We start from the raw sequence: 20,945 nt of genomic DNA, 5'->3' as shown, positions 1-20,945 counted from the left end.
AAAGTTCTGGAATCTGAGAGGAGCCACAAATTTCCTTCCACGCAGCGTTCCCCCAAGTCTCCCGATAAAAATGATACCTCACTTGTGTGGGTAGGCCTAGCGCCCGCGACAGGATATGCCCCAAAGCTCAACGTGGACACATCCAATTTTTTTAAAGAAAACAGAGGTGTTTTTTGCAAAGTGCCTACCTGTAGATTTTGGCCTCTAGCTCAGCCGGCACCTAGGGAAACCTACCAAACCTGAGCATTTTTGAGAACTAGAGACCTAGGGGAATCCAAGATGGGGTGACTTGTGGGGCTCTGACTAGGTTCTGTTACCCAGAATCCTTTGCAAACCTCAAAATCTGTCTAAAAAAACCACATGTTCCTCACATTTCTGTGGCAGAAAGTTCTGGAGTCTGAGAGGAGCCACAAATTTCCTCCCACCCAGCGTTCCGCCAAGTCTCCCGATAAAAATGATACCTCACTTGTGTGGGTAGGCCTAGCGCCCGCGACAGGAAATGCCCCAAAGCGCAACGTGGACACATCCAATTTTTTGAAAGAAAACAGAGGTGTTTTTTGCAAAGTGCCTACCTGTAGATTTTGGCCTCTAGCTCAGCCGGCACCTAGGGAAACCTACCAAACCTGTGCATTTTTGAAAACTAGAGACCTAGGGGAATCCAAGAAGGTTGTGACTTGTGGGGCTCTGACCAGGTTCTGTTACCCAGAATCCTTTGCAAACCTCAAAATTTGGCTAAAAAAACACATGTTCCTCACATTTCTGTGGCAGAAAGTTTTGGAATCTGAGAGGAGTCACAAATATCCTTCCACCCAGCGTTCCCCCAAGTCTCCCGATAAAAATGATACCTCACTTGTGTGGGTAGGCCTAGCGCCCGCGACAGGAAATACCCCAAAGCGCAACGTGGATACATCCAATTTTTTGAAAGAAAACAGAGGTGTTTTTTGCAAAGTGCCTACCTGTAGATTTTGGCCTCTAGCTCAGCCGGCACTTAGGGAAACCTACCAAACCTGTGCATTTTTGAAAACTAGAGACCTAGGGGAATCCAAGATGGGGTGACTTGTGGGGCTCTGACCAGGTTCTGTTACCCAGAATCCTTTGCAAACCTCGAAATTTGGCTAAAAAAACACATGTTCCTCACATTTTTGTGGCAGAAAGTTCTGGAATCTGAGAGGAGCCACAAATATCCTTCCACCCAGCGTTCCCCCAAGTCTCCCGATAAAAATGATACCTCACTTGTGTGGGTAGGCCTAGCGCCCGCGACAGGAAATGCCCCAAAGTGCAACGTGGACACATCCAATTTTTTGAAAGAAAACAGAGGTGTTTTTTGCAAAGTGCCTACCTGTAGATTTTGGCCTCTAGCTCAGCCGGCACCTAGGGAAACCTACCAAACCTGTGCATTTTTGAAAACTAGAGACCTAGGGGAATCCAAGATGGGGTGACTTGTGGGGCTCTGAATAGGTTCTGTTACCCAGAATCCTTTGCAAACCTCAAAATTTGGCTAATAAAACACATGTTCCTCACATTTTTGTTTGCAGAAAGTTCTGGAATCTGAGAGGAGCCACAAATTTCCTTCCACGCAGCGTTCCCCCAAGTCTCCTGATAAAAATGATACCTCACTTGTGTGGGTAGGCCTAGCGCCCGCGACAGGAAATGCCCCAAAGCGCAACGTGGACGCATCCAATTTTTTGAAAGAAAACAGAGGTGTTTTTTGCAAAGTGCCTACCTGTAGATTTTGGCCTCTAGCTCAGCCGGCACCTAGGGAAACCTACCAAACCTGTGCATTTTTGAAAACTAGAGACCTAGGGGAATCCAAGATGGGGTGACTTGTGGGGTTCTGACCAGGTTCTGTTACCCAAAATCCTTTGCAAACCTCAACATTTGGCTAAAAAAACACATGTTCCTCACATTTCTGTGGCAGAAATTTTTGGAATCTGAGAGGAGCCACAAATATCCTTCCGCCCAGCGTTCCCCCAAGTCTCCCGATAAAAATGATACCTCACTTGTGTGGGTAGGCCTAGCGCCCGCGACAGGAAATACCCCAAAGCGCAACGTGGACACATCCAATTTTTTGAAAGAAAACAGAGGTGTTTTTTGCAAAGTGCCTACCTGTAGATTTTGGCCTCTAGCTCAGCCGGCACCTAGGGAAACCTACCAAACCTGTGCATTTTTGAAAACTAGAGACCTAGGGGAATCCAAGATGGGGTGACTTGTGGGGCTCTGACCAGGTTCTGTTACCCAGAATACTTTGCAAACCTCAAAATGAGGCTAAAAAAACACATGTTCCTCACATTTCTGTGGCAGAAAGTTTTGGAATCTGAGAGGAGCCACAAATATCCTTCCACCCAGCGTTCCCCCAAGACTCCCGATAAAAATGATACCTCACTTGTGTGGGTAGGCCTAGCGCCCGCGACAGGAAATGCCCCAAAGCGCAACGTGGACACATCCAATTTTTTGAAAGAAAACAGAGGTGTTTTTTGCAAAGTGTCTACCTGTAGATTTTGGCCTCTAGCTCAGCCGGCACTTAGGGAAACCTAGCAAACCTGTGCACTTTTGAAAACTAGAGACCTAGGTTAATCCACGATTGGGTGACTTGTGGGGCTCTGACCAGGTTCTGTTACCCAGAATCCTTTGCAAACCTCGAAATTTGGCAAAAAAAACAAATGTTCCTCACATTTCTGTTGCAGAAAGTTCTGGAATCTGAGAGGAGCCACACATTTCCTTTCACACAGCGTTCCCCCAAGTCTCCCGATAAAAATGATACCTCACTTGTGTGGGTAGGCCTAGCGCCCGCAACAGGAAATGCCCCAAAGCGCAACGTGGACACATCCAATTTTTTGAAAGAAAACAGAGGTGTTTTTTGCAAAGTGCCTACCTGTAGATTTTGGCCTCTAGCTCAGCCGGCACCTAGGGAAACCTACCAAACCTGTGCATTTTTGAAAACTAGAGACCTAGGGGAATCCAAGATGGGGTGACTTGTGGGGCTCTGACCAGGTTCTGTTACCCCAAATCCTTTGCAAACCTCAAAATTTGGCTAAAAAAACACATGTTCCTCAAATTTTTGTGGCAGAAAGTTCTGGAATCTGAGAGGAGCCACAAATTTCCTTCCACGCAGCGTTCCCCCAAGTCTCCCGATAAAAATGATACCTCACTTGTGTGGGTAGGCCTAGCGCCCGCGACAGGAAATGCCCCAAAGCGCAACGTGGACACATCCAATTTTTTGAAAGAAAACAGAGGTGTTTTTTGCAAAGTGCCTACCTGTAGATTTTGGCCTCTAGCTCAGCCGGCACCTAGGGAAACCTACCAAACCTGTGCATTTCTGAAAACTAGAGACCTAGGGGAATCCAAGATGGGGTGACTTGTGGGGCTCTGACCAGGTTCTGTTACCCAGAATCCTTTGCAAACCTCAAAATTTGGCTAAAAAAACACATGTTCCTCACATTTTTGTGGCAGAAAGTTCTGGAATCTGAGAGGAGCCACAAATTTCCTTCCACGCAGCGTTCCCCCAAGTCTCCCGATAAAAATGATACCTCACTTGTGTGGGTAGGCCTAGCGCCCGCGACAGTATATGCCCCAAAGCTCAACGTGGACACATCCAATTTTTTGAAAGAAAACAGAGGTGTTTTTTGCAAAGTGCCTACCTGTAGATTTTGGCCTCTAGCTCAGCCGGCACCTAGGGAAACCTACCAAACCTGCGCATTTTTGAAAACTAGAGACCTAGGGGAATCCAAGATGGGGTGACTTGTGGGGCTCTGACCAGGTTCTGTTACCCAGAATCCTTTGCAAACCTCAAAATTTGGCTAAAAAAAACACACTTCCTCACATTTCTGTGGCAGAAAGTTCTGGAATCTGAGAGGAGCCACAAATTTCCTTCCACCCAGCTTTCCCCCAAGTCTCCCAATAAAAATTATACCTCACTTGTGTGGGTAGGCCTAGCGCCCGCGACAGGAAATGCCCCAAAGCGCAACGTGGACACATCCAATTTTTTGAAAGAAAACAGAGGTGTTTTTTGCAAAGTGCCTACCTGTAGATTTTGGCCTCTAGCTCAGCCGGCACCTAGGGAAACCTACCAAACCTGAGCATTTTTGAGAACTAGAGACCTAGGGGAATCCAAGATGGGGTGACTTGTGGGGCTCTGACTAGGTTCTGTTACCCAGAATCCTTTGCAAACCTCAAAATCTGTCTAAAAAAACCACATGTTCCTCACATTTCTGTGGCAGAAAGTTCTGGAGTCTGAGAGGAGCCACAAATTTCCTCCCACCCAGCGTTCCGCCAAGTCTCCCGATAAAAATGATACCTCACTTGTGTGGGTAGGCCTAGCGCCCGCGACAGGAAATGCCCCAAAGCGCAACGTGGACACATCCAATTTTTTGAAAGAAAACAGAGGTGTTTTTTGCAAAGTGCCTACCTGTAGATTTTGGCCTCTAGCTCAGCCGGCACCTAGGGAAACCTACCAAACCTGTGCATTTTTGAAAACTAGAGACCTAGGGGAATCCAAGAAGGTTGTGACTTGTGGGGCTCTGACCAGGTTCTGTTACCCAGAATCCTTTGCAAACCTCAAAATTTGGCTAAAAAAACACATGTTCCTCACATTTCTGTGGCAGAAAGTTTTGGAATCTGAGAGGAGTCACAAATATCCTTCCACCCAGCGTTCCCCCAAGTCTCCCGATAAAAATGATACCTCACTTGTGTGGGTAGGCCTAGCGCCCGCGACAGGAAATACCCCAAAGCGCAACGTGGATACATCCAATTTTTTGAAAGAAAACAGAGGGGTTTTTTGCAAAGTGCCTACCTGTAGATTTTGGCCTCTAGCTCAGCCGGCACTTAGGGAAACCTACCAAACCTGTGCATTTTTGAAAACTAGAGACCTAGGGGAATCCAAGATGGGGTGACTTGTGGGGCTCTGACCAGGTTCTGTTACCCAGAATCCTTTGCAAACCTCGAAATTTGGCTAAAAAAACACATGTTCCTCACATTTTTGTGGCAGAAAGTTCTGGAATCTGAGAGGAGCCACAAATATCCTTCCACCCAGCGTTCCCCCAAGTCTCCCGATAAAAATGATACCTCACTTGTGTGGGTAGGCCTAGCGCCCGCGACAGGAAATGCCCCAAAGTGCAACGTGGACACATCCAATTTTTTGAAAGAAAACAGAGGTGTTTTTTGCAAAGTGCCTACCTGTAGATTTTGGCCTCTAGCTCAGCCGGCACCTAGGGAAACCTACCAAACCTGTGCATTTTTGAAAACTAGAGACCTAGGGGAATCCAAGATGGGGTGACTTGTGGGGCTCTGAATAGGTTCTGTTACCCAGAATCCTTTGCAAACCTCAAAATTTGGCTAATAAAACACATGTTCCTCACATTTTTGTTTGCAGAAAGTTCTGGAATCTGAGAGGAGCCACAAATTTCCTTCCACGCAGCGTTCCCCCAAGTCTCCTGATAAAAATGATACCTCACTTGTGTGGGTAGGCCTAGCGCCCGCGACAGGAAATGCCCCAAAGCGCAACGTGGACGCATCCAATTTTTTGAAAGAAAACAGAGGTGTTTTTTGCAAAGTGCCTACCTGTAGATTTTGGCCTCTAGCTCAGCCGGCACCTAGGGAAACCTACCAAACCTGTGCATTTTTGAAAACTAGAGACCTAGGGGAATCCAAGATGGGGTGACTTGTGGGGCTCTGACCAGGTTCTGTTACCCAAAATCCTTTGCAAACCTCAACATTTGGCTAAAAAAACACATGTTCCTCACATTTCTGTGGCAGAAATTTTTGGAATCTGAGAGGAGCCACAAATATCCTTCCTCCCAGCGTTCCCCCAAGTCTCCCGATAAAAATGATACCTCACTTGTGTGGGTAGGCCTAGCGCCCGCGACAGGAAATGCCCCAAAGCGCAACGTGGACACATCCAATTTTTTGAAAGAAAACAGGTGTTTTTTGCAAACTGCCTACCTGTAGATTTTGGCCTCTAGCTCAGCCGGTACTTAGGGAAACCTACCAAACCTGTGCATTTTTTAAAACTAGAGACCTAGGGGAATCCACGATGGGGTGACTTGTGGGGCTCTGACCAGGTTCTGTTACCCAGAATCCTTTGTAAACCTCGAAATTTTGCTAAAAAAACACATGTTCCTCACATTTCTGTTGCAGAAAGTTCTGGAATCTGAGAGGAGCCACAAATTTCCTTTCACCCAGCGTTCCCCCAAGTCTCCCAATAAAAATGATACCTCACTTGTGTGGGTAGGCCTAGCGCCCGCGACAGGAAATGCCCCAAAGCGCAACGTGGACACATCCAATTTTTTGAAAGAAAACAGAGGTGTTTTTTGCAAAGTGCCTACCTGTAGATTTTGGCCTCTAGCTCAGCCGGCACCTAGGGAAACCTACCAAACCTGTGCATTTTTGAAAACTAGAGACCTAGGGGAATCCAAGATGGGGTGACTTGTGGGGCTCTGACCAGGTTCTGTTACCCAGAATACTTTGCAAACCTCAAAATGAGGCTACAAAAACACATGTTCCTCACATTTCTGTGGCAGAAAGTTTTGGAATCTGAGAGGAGCCACAAATATCCTTCCACCCAGCGTTCCCCCAAGACTCCCGATAAAAATGATACCTCACTTGTGTGGGTAGGCCTAGCGCCCGCGACAGGAAATGCCCCAAAGCGCAACGTGGACACATCCAATTTTTTGAAAGAAAACAGAGGTGTTTTTTGCAAAGTGCCTACCTGTAGATTTTGGCCTCTAGCTCAGCCGGCACTTAGGGAAACCTAGCAAACCTGTGCACTTTTGAAAACTAGAGACCTAGGTTAATCCACGATTGGGTGACTTGTGGGGCTCTGACCAGGTTCTGTTACCCAGAATCCTTTGCAAACCTCGAAATTTGGCTAAAAAAACAAATGTTCCTCACATTTCTGTTGCAGAAAGTTCTGGAATCTGAGAGGAGCCACAAATTTCCTTTCACACAGCGTTCCCCCAAGTCTCCCGATAAAAATGATACCTCACTTGTGTGGGTAGGCCTAGCGCCCGCAACAGGAAATGCCCCAAAGCGCAACGTGGACACATCCAATTTTTTGAAAGAAAACAGAGGTGTTTTTTGCAAAGTGCCTACCTGTAGTTTTTGGCCTCTAGCTCAGCCGGCACCTAGGGAAACCTACCAAACCTGTGCATTTTTGAAAACTAGAGACCTAGGGGAATCCAAGATGGGGTGACTTGTGGGGCTCTGAATAGGTTCTGTTACCCAGAATCCTTTGCAAACCTCAAAATTTGGCTAATAAAACACATGTTCCTCACATTTTTGTTTGCAGAAAGTTCTGGAATCTGAGAGGAGCCACAAATTTCCTTCCACGCAGCGTTCCCCCAAGTCTCCTGATAAAAATGATACCTCACTTGTGTGGGTAGGCCTAGCGCCCGCGACAGGAAATGCCCCAAAGCGCAACGTGGACGCATCCAATTTTTTGAAAGAAAACAGAGGTGTTTTTTGCAAAGTGCCTACCTGTAGATTTTGGCCTCTAGCTCAGCCGGCACCTAGGGAAACCTACCAAACCTGTGCATTTTTGAAAACTAGAGACCTAGGGGAATCCAAGATGGGGTGACTTGTGGGGCTCTGACCAGGTTCTGTTACCCAAAATCCTTTGCAAACCTCAACATTTGGCTAAAAAAACACATGTTCCTCACATTTCTGTGGCAGAAATTTTTGGAATCTGAGAGGAGCCAAAAATATCCTTCCTCCCAGCGTTCCCCCAAGTCTCCCGATAAAAATGATACCTCACTTGTGTGGGTAGGCCTAGCGCCCGCGACAGGAAATGCCCCATAGCGCAACGTGGACACATCCAATTTTTTGAAAGAAAACAGGTGTTTTTTGCAAACTGCCTACCTGTAGATTTTGGCCTCTAGCTCAGCCGGTACTTAGGGAAACCTACCAAACCTGTGCATTTTTGAAAACTAGAGACCTAGGGGAATCCACGATGGGGTGACTTGTGGGGCTCTGACCAGGTTCTGTTACCCAGAATCCTTTGCAAACCTCGAAATTTTGCTAAAAAAACACATGTTCCTCACATTTCTGTTGCAGAAAGTTCTGGAATCTGAGAGGAGCCACAAATTTCCTTTCACCCAGCGTTCCCCCAAGTCTCCCAATAAAAATGATACCTCACTTGTGTGGGTAGGCCTAGCGCCCGCGACAGGAAATGCCCCAAAGCGCAACGTGGACACATCCAATTTTTTGAAAGAAAACAGAGGTGTTTTTTGCAAAGTGCCTACCTGTAGATTTTGGCCTCTAGCTCAGCCGGCACCTAGGGAAACCTACCAAACCTGTGCATTTTTGAAAACTAGAGACCTAGGGGAATCCAAGATGGGGTGACTTGTGGGGCTCTGACCAGGTTCTGTTACCCAGAATACTTTGCAAACCTCAAAATGAGGCTAAAAAAACACATGTTCCTTACATTTCTGTGGCAGAAAGTTTTGGAATCTGAGAGGAGCCACAAATATCCTTCCACCCAGCGTTCCCCCAAGACTCCCGATAAAAATGATACCTCACTTGTGTGGGTAGGCCTAGCGCCCGCGACAGGAAATGCCCCAAAGCGCAACGTGGACACATCCAATTTTTTGAAAGAAAACAGAGGTGTTTTTTGCAAAGTGCCTACCTGTAGATTTTGGCCTCTAGCTCAGCCGGCACTTAGGGAAACCTAGCAAACCTGTGCACTTTTGAAAACTAGAGACCTAGGTTAATCCACGATTGGGTGACTTGTGGGGCTCTGACCAGGTTCTGTTACCCAGAATCCTTTGCAAACCTCGAAATTTGGCTAAAAAAACAAATGTTCCTCACATTTCTGTTGCAGAAAGTTCTGGAATCTGAGAGGAACCACAAATTTCCTTTCACACAGCGTTCCCCCAAGTCTCCCGATAAAAATGATACCTCACTTGTGTGGGTAGGCCTAGCGCCCGCAACAGGAAATGCCCCAAAGCGCAACGTGGACACATCCAATTTTTTGAAAGAAAACAGAGGTGTTTTTTGCAAAGTGCCTACCTGTAGTTTTTGGCCTCTAGCTCAGCCGGCACCTAGGGAAACCTACCAAACCTGTGCATTTTTGAAAACTAGAGACCTAGGGGAATCCAAGATGGGGTGACTTGTGGGGCTCTGACCAGGTTCTGTTACCCCAAATCCTTTGCAAACCTCAAAATTTGGCTAAAAAAACACATGTTCCTCACATTTTTGTGGCAGAAAGTTCTGGAATGTGAGAGGAGCCACAAATTTCCTTCCACGCAGCGTTCCCCCAAGTCTCCCGATAAAAATGATACCTCACTTGTGTGGGTAGGCCTAGCGCCCGCGACAGGAAATGCCCCAAAGCGCAACGTGGACACATCCAATTTTTTGAAAGAAAACAGAGGTGTTTTTTGCAAAGTGCCTACCTGTAGATTTTGGCCTCTAGCTCAGCCGGCACCTAGGGAAACCTACCAAACCTGTGCATTTTTGAAAACTAGAGACCTAGGGGAATCCAAGATGGGGTGACTTGTGGGGCTCTGACCAGGTTCTCTAACCCAGAATCCTTTGCAAACCTCAAAATTTGGCTAAAAAAACACATGTTCCTCACATTTCTGTGGCAGAAAGTTTTGGAATCTGAGAGGAGCCACAAATATCATTCCACCCAGCGTTCCCCCAAGTCTCCCGATAAAAATGAAACCTCACTTGTGTGGGTAGGCCTAGCGCCCGCGACAGGAAATGCCCCAAAGCGCAACGTGGACACATCCAATTTTTTGAAAGAAAACAGAGGTGTTTTTTGCAAAGTGCCTACCTGTAGATTTTGGCCTCTAGCTCAGCCGGCACTTAGGGAAACCAACCAAACCTGTGCACTTTTGAAAACTAGAGACCTAGGGGAATCCACGATTGGGTGACTTGTGGGGCTCTGACCAGGTTCTGTTACCCAGAATCCTTTGCAAACCTCGAAATTTGGCTAAAAAATCACATGTTCCTCACATTTCTGTTGCAGAAAGTTCTGGAATCTGAGAGGAGCCACAAATTTCCTTTCACCCAGCGTTCCCACAAGTCTCCCAATAAAAATGATACCTCACTTGTGTGGGTAGGCCTAGCGCCCGCGACAGGAAATGCCCCAAAGCGCAACGTGGACACATCCAATTTTTTGAAAGAAAACAGAGGTGTTTTTTGCAAAGTGCCTACCTGTAGATTTTGGCCTCTAGCTCAGCCGGCACCTAGGGAAACCTACCAAACCTGTGCATTTTTGAAAACTAGAGACCTAGGGGAATACAAGATGGGGTGACTTGTGGGGCTCTGACCAGGTTCTGTTACCCAGAATCCTTTGCAAACCTCAAAATTTGGCTAAAAAAACACATGTTCCTTACATTTTTGTGGCAGAAAGTTCTGGAATCTGAGAGGAGCCACAAATTTCCTTCCACGCAGCGTTCCCCCAAGTCTCCCGATAAAAATGATACCTCACTTGTGTGGGTAGGCCTAGCGCCCGTGACAGGAAATGCCCCAAAGCGCAACGTGGACACATCCAATTTTTTGAAAGAAAACAGAGGTGTTTTTTGCAAAGTGCCTACCTGTAGATTTTGGCCTCTAGCTCAGCCAGCACCAAGGGAAACCTACCAAACCTGTGCATTTTTGAAAACTAGAGACCTAGGGGAATCCACGATGGGGTGACTTGTGGGGCTCTGACCAGGTTCTGTTACCCAGAATCCTTTGCAAACTTCGAAATTTTGCTAAAAAAACACATGTTCCTCACATTTCTGTTGCAGAAAGTTCTGGAATCTGAGAGGAGCCACAAATTTCCTTTCACCCAGCGTTCCCCCAAGTCTCCCAATAAAAATGATACCTCACTTGTGTGGGTAGGCCTAGCGCCCGCGACAGGAAATGCCCCAAAGCGCAACGTGGACACATCCAATTTTTTTAAAGAAAACAGAGGTGTTTTTTGCAAAGTGCCTACCTGTAGATTTTGGCCTCTAGCTCAGCCGGCACCTAGGGAAACCTACCAAACCTGTGCATTTCTGAAAACTAGAGACCTAGGGGAATCCAAGATGGGGTGACTTGTGGGGCTCTGACCAGGTTCTGTTACCCAGAATCCTTTGCAAACCTCAAAATTTGGCTAAAAAAACACATGTTCCTCGCATTTTTGTGGCAGAAAGTTCTGGAATCTGAGAGGAGCCACAAATTTCCTTCCACGCAGCGTTCCCCCAAGTCTCCCGATAAAAATGATACCTCACTTGTGTGGGTAGGCCTAGCGCCCGCGACAGGATATGCCCCAAAGCTCAACGTGGACACATCCAATTTTTTGAAAGAAAACAGAGGTGTTTTTTGCAAAGTGCCTACCTGTAGATTTTGGCCTCTAGCTCAGCCGGCACCTAGGGAAACCTACCAAACCTGAGCATTTTTGAGAACTAGAGACCTAGGGGAATCCAAGATGGGGTGACTTGTGGGGCTCTGACCAGGTTCTGTTACCCAGAATCCTTTGCAAACCTCAAAATCTGGCTAAAAAAACCACATGTTCCTCACATTTCTGTGCCAGAAAGTTCTGGAGTCTGAGAGGAGCCACAAATTTCCTCCCACCCAGCGTTCCGCCAAGTCTCCCGATAAAAATGATACCTCACTTGTGTGGGTAGGCCTAGCGCCCGCGACAGGAAATGCCCCAAAGCGCAACGTGGACACATCCAATTTTTTGAAAGAAAACAGAGGTGTTTTTTGCAAAGTGCCTACCTGTAGATTTTGGCCTCTAGCTCAGCCGGCACCTAGGGAAACCTACCAAACCTGTGCATTTTTGAAAACTAGAGACCTAGGGGAATCCAAGAAGGGGTGACTTGTGGGGCTCTGACCAGGTTCTGTTACCCAGAATCCTTTGCAAACCTCAAAATTTGGCTAAAAAAACACATGTTCCTCACATTTCTGTGGCAGAAAGTTTTGGAATCTGAGAGGAGTCACAAATATCCTTCCACCCAGCGTTCCCCCAAGTCTCCCGATAAAAATGATACCTCACTTGTGTGGGTAGGCCTAGCGCCCGCGACAGGAAATACCCCAAAGCGCAACGTGGACACATCCAATTTTTTGAAAGAAAACAGAGGTGTTTTTTGCAAAGTGCCTACCTGTAGATTTTGGCCTCTAGCTCAGCCGGCACTTAGGGAAACCTACCAAACCTGTGCATTTTTGAAAACTAGAGACCTAGGGGAATCCAAGATGGGGTGACTTGTGGGGCTCTGACCAGGTTCTGTTACCCAGAATCCTTTGCAAACCTCGAAATTTGGCTAAAAAAACACATGTTCCTCACATTTTTGTGGCAGAAAGTTCTGGAATCTGAGAGGAGCCACAAATATCCTTCCACCCAGCGTTCCCCCAAGTCTCCCGATAAAAATGATACCTCACTTGTGTGGGTAGACCTAGCGCCCGCGACAGGAAATGCCCCAAAGCGCAACGTGGACGCATCCAATTTTTTGAAAGAAAACAGAGGTGTTTTTTGCAAAGTGCCTACCTGTAGATTTTGGCCTCTAGCTCAGCCGGCACCTAGGGAAACCTACCAAACCTGTGCATTTTTGAAAACTAGAGACCTAGGGGAATCCAAGATGGGGTGACTTGTGGGGCTCTGAATAGGTTCTGTTACCCAGAATCCTTTGCAAACCTCAAAATTTGGCTAATAAAACACATGTTCCTCACATTTTTGTTTGCAGAAAGTTCTGGAATCTGAGAGGAGCCACAAATTTCCTTCCACGCAGCGTTCCCCCAAGTCTCCTGATAAAAATGATACCTCACTTGTGTGGGTAGGCCTAGCGCCCGCGACAGGAAATGCCCCAAAGCGCAACGTGGACGCATCCAATTTTTTGAAAGAAAACAGAGGTGTTTTTTGCAAAGTGCCTACCTGTAGATTTTGGCCTCTAGCTCAGCCGGCACCTAGGGAAACCTACCAAACCTGTGCATTTTTGAAAACTAGAGACCTAGGGGAATCCAAGATGGGGTGACTTGTGGGGCTCTGACCAGGTTCTGTTACCCAAAATCCTTTGCAAACCTCAACATTTGGCTAAAAAAACACATGTTCCTCACATTTCTGTGGCAGAAATTTTTGGAATCTGAGAGGAGCCACAAATATCCTTCCGCCCAGCGTTCCCCCAAGTCTCCCGATAAAAATGATACCTCACTTGTGTGTGTAGGCCAAGCGCCCGCGACAGGAAATGCCCCAAAGCGCAACGTGGACACATCCAATTTTTTGAAAGAAAACAGGTGTTTTTTGCAAACTGCCTACCTGTAGATTTTGGCCTCTAGCTCAGCCGGTTCTTAGGGAAACCTACCAAACCTGTGCATTTTTGAAAACTAGAGACCTAGGGGAATCCACGATGGGGTGACTTGTGGGGCTCTGACCAGGTTCTGTTACCCAGAATCCTTTGCAAACCTCGAAATTTTGCTAAAAAAACACATGTTCCTCACATTTCTGTTGCAGAAAGTTCTGGAATCTGAGAGGAGCCACAAATTTCCTTTCACCCAGCGTTCCCCCAAGTCTCCCAATAAAAATGATACCTCACTTGTGTGGGTAGGCCTAGCGCCCGCGACAGGAAATGCCCCAAAGCGCAACGTGGACACATACAATTTTTTGAAAGAAAACAGAGGTGTTTTTTGCAAAGTGCCTACCTGTAGATTTTGGCCTCTAGCTCAGCCGGCACCTAGGGAAACCTACCAAACCTGTGCATTTTTGAAAACTAGAGACCTAGGGGAATCCAAGAAGGGGTGACTTGTGGGGCTCTGACCAGGTTCTGTTACCCAGAATCCTTTGCAAACCTCAAAATTTGGCTAAAAAAACACATGTTCCTCACATTTCTGTGGCAGAAAGTTTTGGAATCTGAGAGGAGTCACAAATATCCTTCCACCCAGCGTTCCCCCAAGTCTCCCGATAAAAATGATACCTCACTTGTGTGGGTAGGCCTAGCGCCCGCGACAGGAAATACCCCAAAGCGCAACGTGGACACATCCAATTTTTTGAAAGAAAACAGAGGTGTTTTTTGCAAAGTGCCTACCTGTAGATTTTGGCCTCTAGCTCAGCCGGCACTTAGGGAAACCTACCAAACCTGTGCATTTTTGAAAACTAGAGACCTAGGGGAATCCAAGATGGGGTGACTTGTGGGGCTCTGACCAGGTTCTGTTACCCAGAATCCTTTGCAAACCTCGAAATTTGGCTAAAAAAACACATGTTCCTCACATTTTTGTGGCAGAAAGTTCTGGAATCTGAGAGGAGCCACAAATATCCTTCCACCCAGCGTTCCCCCAAGTCTCCCGATAAAAATGATACCTCACTTGTGTGGGTAGGCCTAGCGCCCGCGACAGGAAATACCCCAAAGCGCAACGTGGACACATCCAATTTTTTGAAAGAAAACAGAGGTGTTTTTTGCAAAGTGCCTACCTGTAGATTTTGGCCTCTAGCTCAGCCGGCACTTAGGGAAACCTACCAAACCTGTGCATTTTTGAAAACTAGAGACCTAGGGGAATCCAAGATGGGGTGACTTGTGGGGCTCTGAATAGGTTCTGTTACCCAGAATCCTTTGCAAACCTCAAAATTTGGCTAATAAAACACATGTTCCTCACATTTTTGTTTGCAGAAAGTTCTGGAATCTGAGAGGAGCCACAAATTTCCTTCCACGCAGCGTTCCCCCAAGTCTCCTGATAAAAATGATACCTCACTTGTGTGGGTAGGCCTAGCGCCCGCGACAGGAAATGCCCCAAAGCGCAACGTGGACGCATCCAATTTTTTGAAAGAAAACAGAGGTGTTTTTTGCAAAGTGCCTACCTGTAGATTTTGGCCTCTAGCTCAGCCGGCACCTAGGGAAACCTACCAAACCTGTGCATTTTTGAAAACTAGAGACCTAGGGGAATCCAAGATGGGGTGACTTGTGGGGCTCTGACCAGGTTCTGTTACCCAAAATCCTTTGCAAACCTCAACATTTGGCTAAAAAAACACATGTTCCTCACATTTCTGTGGCAGAAATTTTTGGAATCTGAGAGGAGCCACAAATATCCTTCCGCCCAGCGTTCCCCCAAGTCTCCCGATAAAAATGATACCTCACTTGTGTGTGTAGGCCAAGCGCCCGCGACAGGAAATGCCCCAAAGCGCAACGTGGACACATCCAATTTTTTGAAAGAAAACAGGTGTTTTTTGCAAACTGCCTACCTGTAGATTTTGGCCTCTAGCTCAGCCGGTTCTTAGGGAAACCTACCAAACCTGTGCATTTTTGAAAACTAGAGACCTAGGGGAATCCACGATGGGGTGACTTGTGGGGCTCTGACCAGGTTCTGTTACCCAGAATCCTTTGCAAACCTCGAAATTTTGCTAAAAAAACACATGTTCCTCACATTTCTGTTGCAGAAAGTTCTGGAATCTGAGAGGAGCCACAAATTTCCTTTCACCCAGCGTTCCCCCAAGTCTCCCAATAAAAATGATACCTCACTTGTGTGGGTAGGCCTAGCGCCCGCGACAGGAAATGCCCCAAAGCGCAACGTGGACACATACAATTTTTTGAAAGAAAACAGAGGTGTTTTTTGCAAAGTGCCTACCTGTAGATTTTGGCCTCTAGCTCAGCCGGCACCTAGGGAAACCTACCAAACCTGTGCATTTTTGAAAACTAGAGACCTAGGGGAATCCAAGATGGGGTGACTTGTGGGGCTCTGACCAGGTTCTGTTACCCAGAATACTTTGCAAACCTCAAAATGAGGCTAAAAAAACACATGTTCCTCACATTTCTGTGGCAGAAAGTTTTGGAATCTGAGAGGAGCCACAAATATCCTTCCACCCAGCGTTCCCCCAAGACTCCCGATAAAAATGATACCTCACTTGTGTGGGTAGGCCTAGCGCCCGCGACAGGAAATGCCCCAAAGCGCAACGTGGACACATCCAATTTTTTTAAAGAAAACAGAGGTGTTTTTTGCAAAGTGCCTACCTGTAGATTTTGGCCTCTAGCTCAGCCGGCACTTAGGGAAACCTAGCAAACCTGTGCACTTTTGAAAACTAGAGACCTAGGTTAATCCACGATTGGGTGACTTGTGGGGCTCTGACCAGGTTCTGTTACCCAGAATCCTTTGCAAACTTCGAAATTTGGCTAAAAAAACAAATGTTCCTCACATTTCTGTTGCAGAAAGTTCTGGAATCTGAGAGGAGCCACAAATTTCCTTTCACACAGCGTTCCCCCAAGTCTCCCGATAAAAATGATACCTCACTTGTGTGGGTAGGCCTAGCGCCCGCAACAGGAAATGCCCCAAAGCGCAACGTGGACACATCCAATTTTTTGAAAGAAAACAGAGGTGTTTTTTGCAAAGTGCCTACCTGTAGATTTTGGCCTCTAGCTCAGCCGGCACCTAGGGAAACCTACCAAACCTGTGCATTTTTGAAAACTAGAGACCTAGGGGAATCCAAGATGGGGTGACTTGTGGGGCTCTGACCAGGTTCTGTTACCCCAAATCCTTTGCAAACCTCAAAATTTGGCTAAAAAAACACATGTTCCTCAAATTTTTGTGGCAGAAAGTTCTGGAATCTGAGAGGAGCCACAAATTTCCTTCCACGCAGCGTTCCCCCAAGTCTCCCGATAAAAATGATACCTCACTTGTGTGGGTAGGCCTAGCGCCCGCGACAGGAAATGCCCCTAAGCGCAACGTGGACACATCCAATTTTTTGAAAGAAAACAGAGGTGTTTTTTGCAAAGTGCCTACCTGTAGATTTTGGCCTCTAGCTCAGCCGGCACCTAGGGAAACCTACCAAACCTGTGCATTTCTGAAAACTAGAGACCTAGGGGAATCCAAGATGGGGTGACTTGTGGGGCTCTGACCAGGTTCTGTTACCCAGAATCCTTTGCAAACCTCAAAATTTGGCTAAAAAAACACATGTTCCTCACATTTTTGTGGCAGAAAGTTCTGGAATCTGAGAGGAGCCACAAATTTCCTTCCACGCAGCGTTCCCCCAAGTCTCCCGATAAAAATGATACCTCACTTGTGTGGGTAGGCCTAGCGCCCGCGACAGGATATGCCCCAAAGCTCAACGTGGACACATCCAATTTTTTGAAAGAAAACAGAGGTGTTTTTTGCAAAGTGCCTACCTGTAGATTTTGGCCTCTAGCTCAGCCGGCACCTAGGGAAACCTACCAAACCTGCGCATTTTTGAAAACTAGAGACCTAGGCTAATCCAAGATGGGGTGACTTGTGGGGCTCTGACCAGGTTCTGTTACCCAGAATCCTTTGCAAACCTCAAAATTTGGCTAAAAAAAACACATGTTCCTCACATTTCTGTGGCAGAAAGTTCTGGAATCTGAGAGGAGCCACAAATTTCCTTCCACCCAGCTTTCCCCCAAGTCTCCCAATAAAAATTATACCTCACTTGTGTGGGTAGGCCTAGCGCCCGCGACAGGAAATGCCCCAAAGCGCAACGTGGACACATCCAATTTTTTGAAAGAAAACAGAGGTGTTTTTTGCAAAGTGCCTACCTGTAGATTTTGGCCTCTAGCTCAGCCGGCACCTAGGGAAACCTACCAAACCTGAGCATTTTTGAGAACTAGAGACCTAGGGGAATACAAGATGGGGTGACTTGTGGGGCTCTGACTAGGTTCTGTTACCCAGAATCCTTTGCAAACCTCAAAATCTGGCTAAAAAAACCACATGTTCCTCACATTTCTGTGGCAGAAAGTTCTGGAGTCTGAGAGGAGCCACAAATTTCCTCCCACCCAGCGTTCCGCCAAGTCTCCCGATAAAAATGATACCTCACTTGTGTGGGTAGGCCTAGCGCCCGCGACAGGAAATGCCCCAAAGCGCAACGTGGACACATCCAATTTTTTGAAAGAAAACAGAGGTGTTTTTTGCAAAGTGCCTACCTGTAGATTTTGGCCTCTAGCTCAGCCGGCACCTAGGGAAACCTACCAAACCTGTGCATTTTTGAAAACTAGAGACCTAGGGGAATCCAAGAAGGTTGTGACTTGTGGGGCTCTGACCAGGTTCTGTTACCCAGAATCCTTTGCAAACCTCAAAATTTGGCTAAAAAAACACATGTTCCTCACATTTCTGTGGCAGAAAGTTTTGGAATCTGAGAGGAGTCACAAATATCCTTCCACCCAGCGTTCCCCCAAGTCTCCCGATAAAAATGATACCTCACTTGTGTGGGTAGGCCTAGCGCCCGCGACAGGAAATACCCCAAAGCGCAACGTGGACACATCCAATTTTTTGAAAGAAAACAGAGGTGTTTTTTGCAAAGTGCCTACCTGTAGATTTTGGCCTCTAGCTCAGCCGGCACTTAGGGAAACCTACCAAACCTGTGCATTTTTGAAAACTAGAGACCTAGGGGAATCCAAGATGGGGTGACTTGTGGGGCTCTGACCAGGTTCTGTTACCCAGAATCCTTTGCAAACCTCGAAATTTGGTTAAAAAAACACATGTTCCTCACATTTTTGTGGCAGAAAGTTCTGGAATCTGAGAGGAGCCACAAATATCCTTCCACCCAGCGTTCCCCCAAGTCTCCCGATAAAAATGATACCTCACTTGTGTGGGTAGGCCTAGCGCCCGCGACAGGAAATGCCCCAAAGCGCAACGTGGACACATCCAATTTTTTGAAAGAAAACAGAGGTGTTTTTTGCAAAGTGCCTACCTGTAGATTTTGGCCTCTAGCTCAGCCGGCACCTAGGGAAACCTACCAAACCTGTGCATTTTTGAAAACTAGAGACCTAGGGGAATCCAAGATGGGGTGACTTGTGGGGCTCTGAATAGGTTCTGTTACCCAGAATCCTTTGCAAACCTCAAAATTTGGCTAATAAAACACATGTTCCTCACATTTTTGTTTGCAGAAAGTTCTGGAATCTGAGAGGAGCCACAAATTTCCTTCCACGCAGCGTTCCCCCAAGTCTCCTGATAAAAATGATACCTCACTTGTGTGGGTAGGCCTAGCGCCCGCGACAGGAAATGCCCCAAAGCGCAACGTGGACGCATCCAATTTTTTGAAAGAAAACAGAGGTGTTTTTTGCAAAGTGCCTACCTGTAGATTTTGGCCTCTAGCTCAGCCGGCACCTAGGGAAACCTACCAAACCTGTGCATTTTTGAAAACTAGAGACCTAGGGGAATCCAAGATGGGGTGACTTGTGGGGCTCTGACCAGGTTCTGTTACCCAAAATCCTTTGCAAACCTCAACATTTGGCTAAAAAAACACATGTTCCTCACATTTCTGTGGCAGAAATGTTTGGAATCTGAGAGGAGCCACAAATATCCTTCCGCCCAGCGTTCCCCCAAGTCTCCCGATAAAAATGATACCTCACTTGTGTGGGTAGGCCTAGCGCCCGCGACAGGAAATGCCCCAAAGCGCAACGTGGACACATCCAATTTTTTTAAAGAAAACAGGTGTTTTTTGCAAACTGCCTACCTGTAGATTTTGGCCTCTAGCTCAGCCGGTACTTAGGGAAACCTACCAAACCTGTGCATTTTTGAAAACTAGAGACCTAGGGGAATCCACGATGGGGTGACTTGTGGGGCTCTGACCAGGTTCTGTTACCCAGAATCCTTTGCAAACCTCGAAATTTTGCTAAAAAAACACATGTTCCTCACATTTCTGTTGCAGAAAGTTCTGGAATCTGAGAGGAGCCACAAATTTCCTTTCACCCAGCGTTCCCCCAAGTCTCCCAATAAAAATGATACCTCACTTGTGTGGGTAGGCCTAGCGCCCGCGACAGGAAATGCCCCAAAGCGCAACGTGGACACATCCAATTTTTTGAAAGAAAACAGAGGTGTTTTTTGCAAAGTGCCTACCTGTAGATTTTGGCCTCTAGCTCAGCCGGCACCTAGGGAAACCTACCAAACCTGTGCATTTTTGAAAACTAGAGACCTAGGGGAATCCAAGATGGGGTGACTTGTGGGGCTCTGACCAGGTTCTGTTACCCAGAATACTTTGCAAACCTCAAAATGAGGCTAAAAAAACACATGTTCCTCACATTTCTGTGGCAGAAAGTTTTGGAATCTGAGAGGAGCCACAAATATCCTTCCACCCAGCGTTCCCCCAAGACTCCCGATAAAAATGATACCTCACTTGTGTGGGTAGGCCTAGCGCCCGCGACAGGAAATGCCCCAAAGCGCAACGTGGACACATCCAATTTTTTGAAAGAAAACAGAGGTGTTTTTTGCAAAGTGCCTACCTGTAGATTTTGGCCTCTAGCTCGGCCGGCACTTAGGGAAACCTAGCAAACCTGTGCACTTTTGAAAACTAGAGACCTAGTTTAATCCACGATTGGGTGACTTGTGGGGCTCTGACCAGGTTCTGTTACCCAGAATCCTTTGCAAACCTCGAAATTTGGCTAAAAAAACAAATGTTCCTCACATTTCTGTTGCAGAAAGTTCTGGAATCTGAGAGGAGCCACAAATTTCCTTTCACACAGCGTTCCCCCAAGTCTCCCGATAAAAATGATACCTCACTTGTGTGGGTAGGCCTAGCACCCGCAACAGGAAATGCCCCAAAGCGCAACGTGGACACATCCAATTTTTTGAAAGAAAACAGAGGTGTTTTTTGCAAAGTGCCTACCTGTAGATTTTGGCCTCTAGCTCAGCCGGCACCTAGGGAAACCTACCAAACCTGTGCATTTTTGAAAACTAGAGACCTAGGGGAATCCAAGATGGGGTGACTTGTGGGGCTCTGACCAGGTTCTGTTACCCCAAATCCTTTGCAAACCTCAAAATTTGGCTAAAAAAACACATGTTCCTCACATTTTTGTGGCAGAAAGTTCTGGAATGTGAGAGGAGCCACAAATTTCCTTCCACGCAGCGTTCCCCCAAGTCTCCCGATAAAAATGATACCTCACTTGTGTGGGTAGGCCTAGCGCCCACGACAGGAAATGCCCCAAAGCGCAACGTGGACACATCCAATTTTTTGAAAGAAAACAGAGGTGTTTTTTGCAAAGTGCCTACCTGTAGATTTTGGCCTCTAGCTCAGCCGGCACCTAGGGAAACCTACCAAACCTGTGCATTTTTGAAAACTA

This window comes from Pleurodeles waltl, chromosome 3_1 (genome assembly GCF_031143425.1).
Source record: "Pleurodeles waltl isolate 20211129_DDA chromosome 3_1, aPleWal1.hap1.20221129, whole genome shotgun sequence".
Taxonomy (NCBI): Eukaryota; Metazoa; Chordata; class Amphibia; order Caudata; family Salamandridae; genus Pleurodeles; species Pleurodeles waltl.
This window is presented reverse-complemented; position numbering follows the sequence as displayed.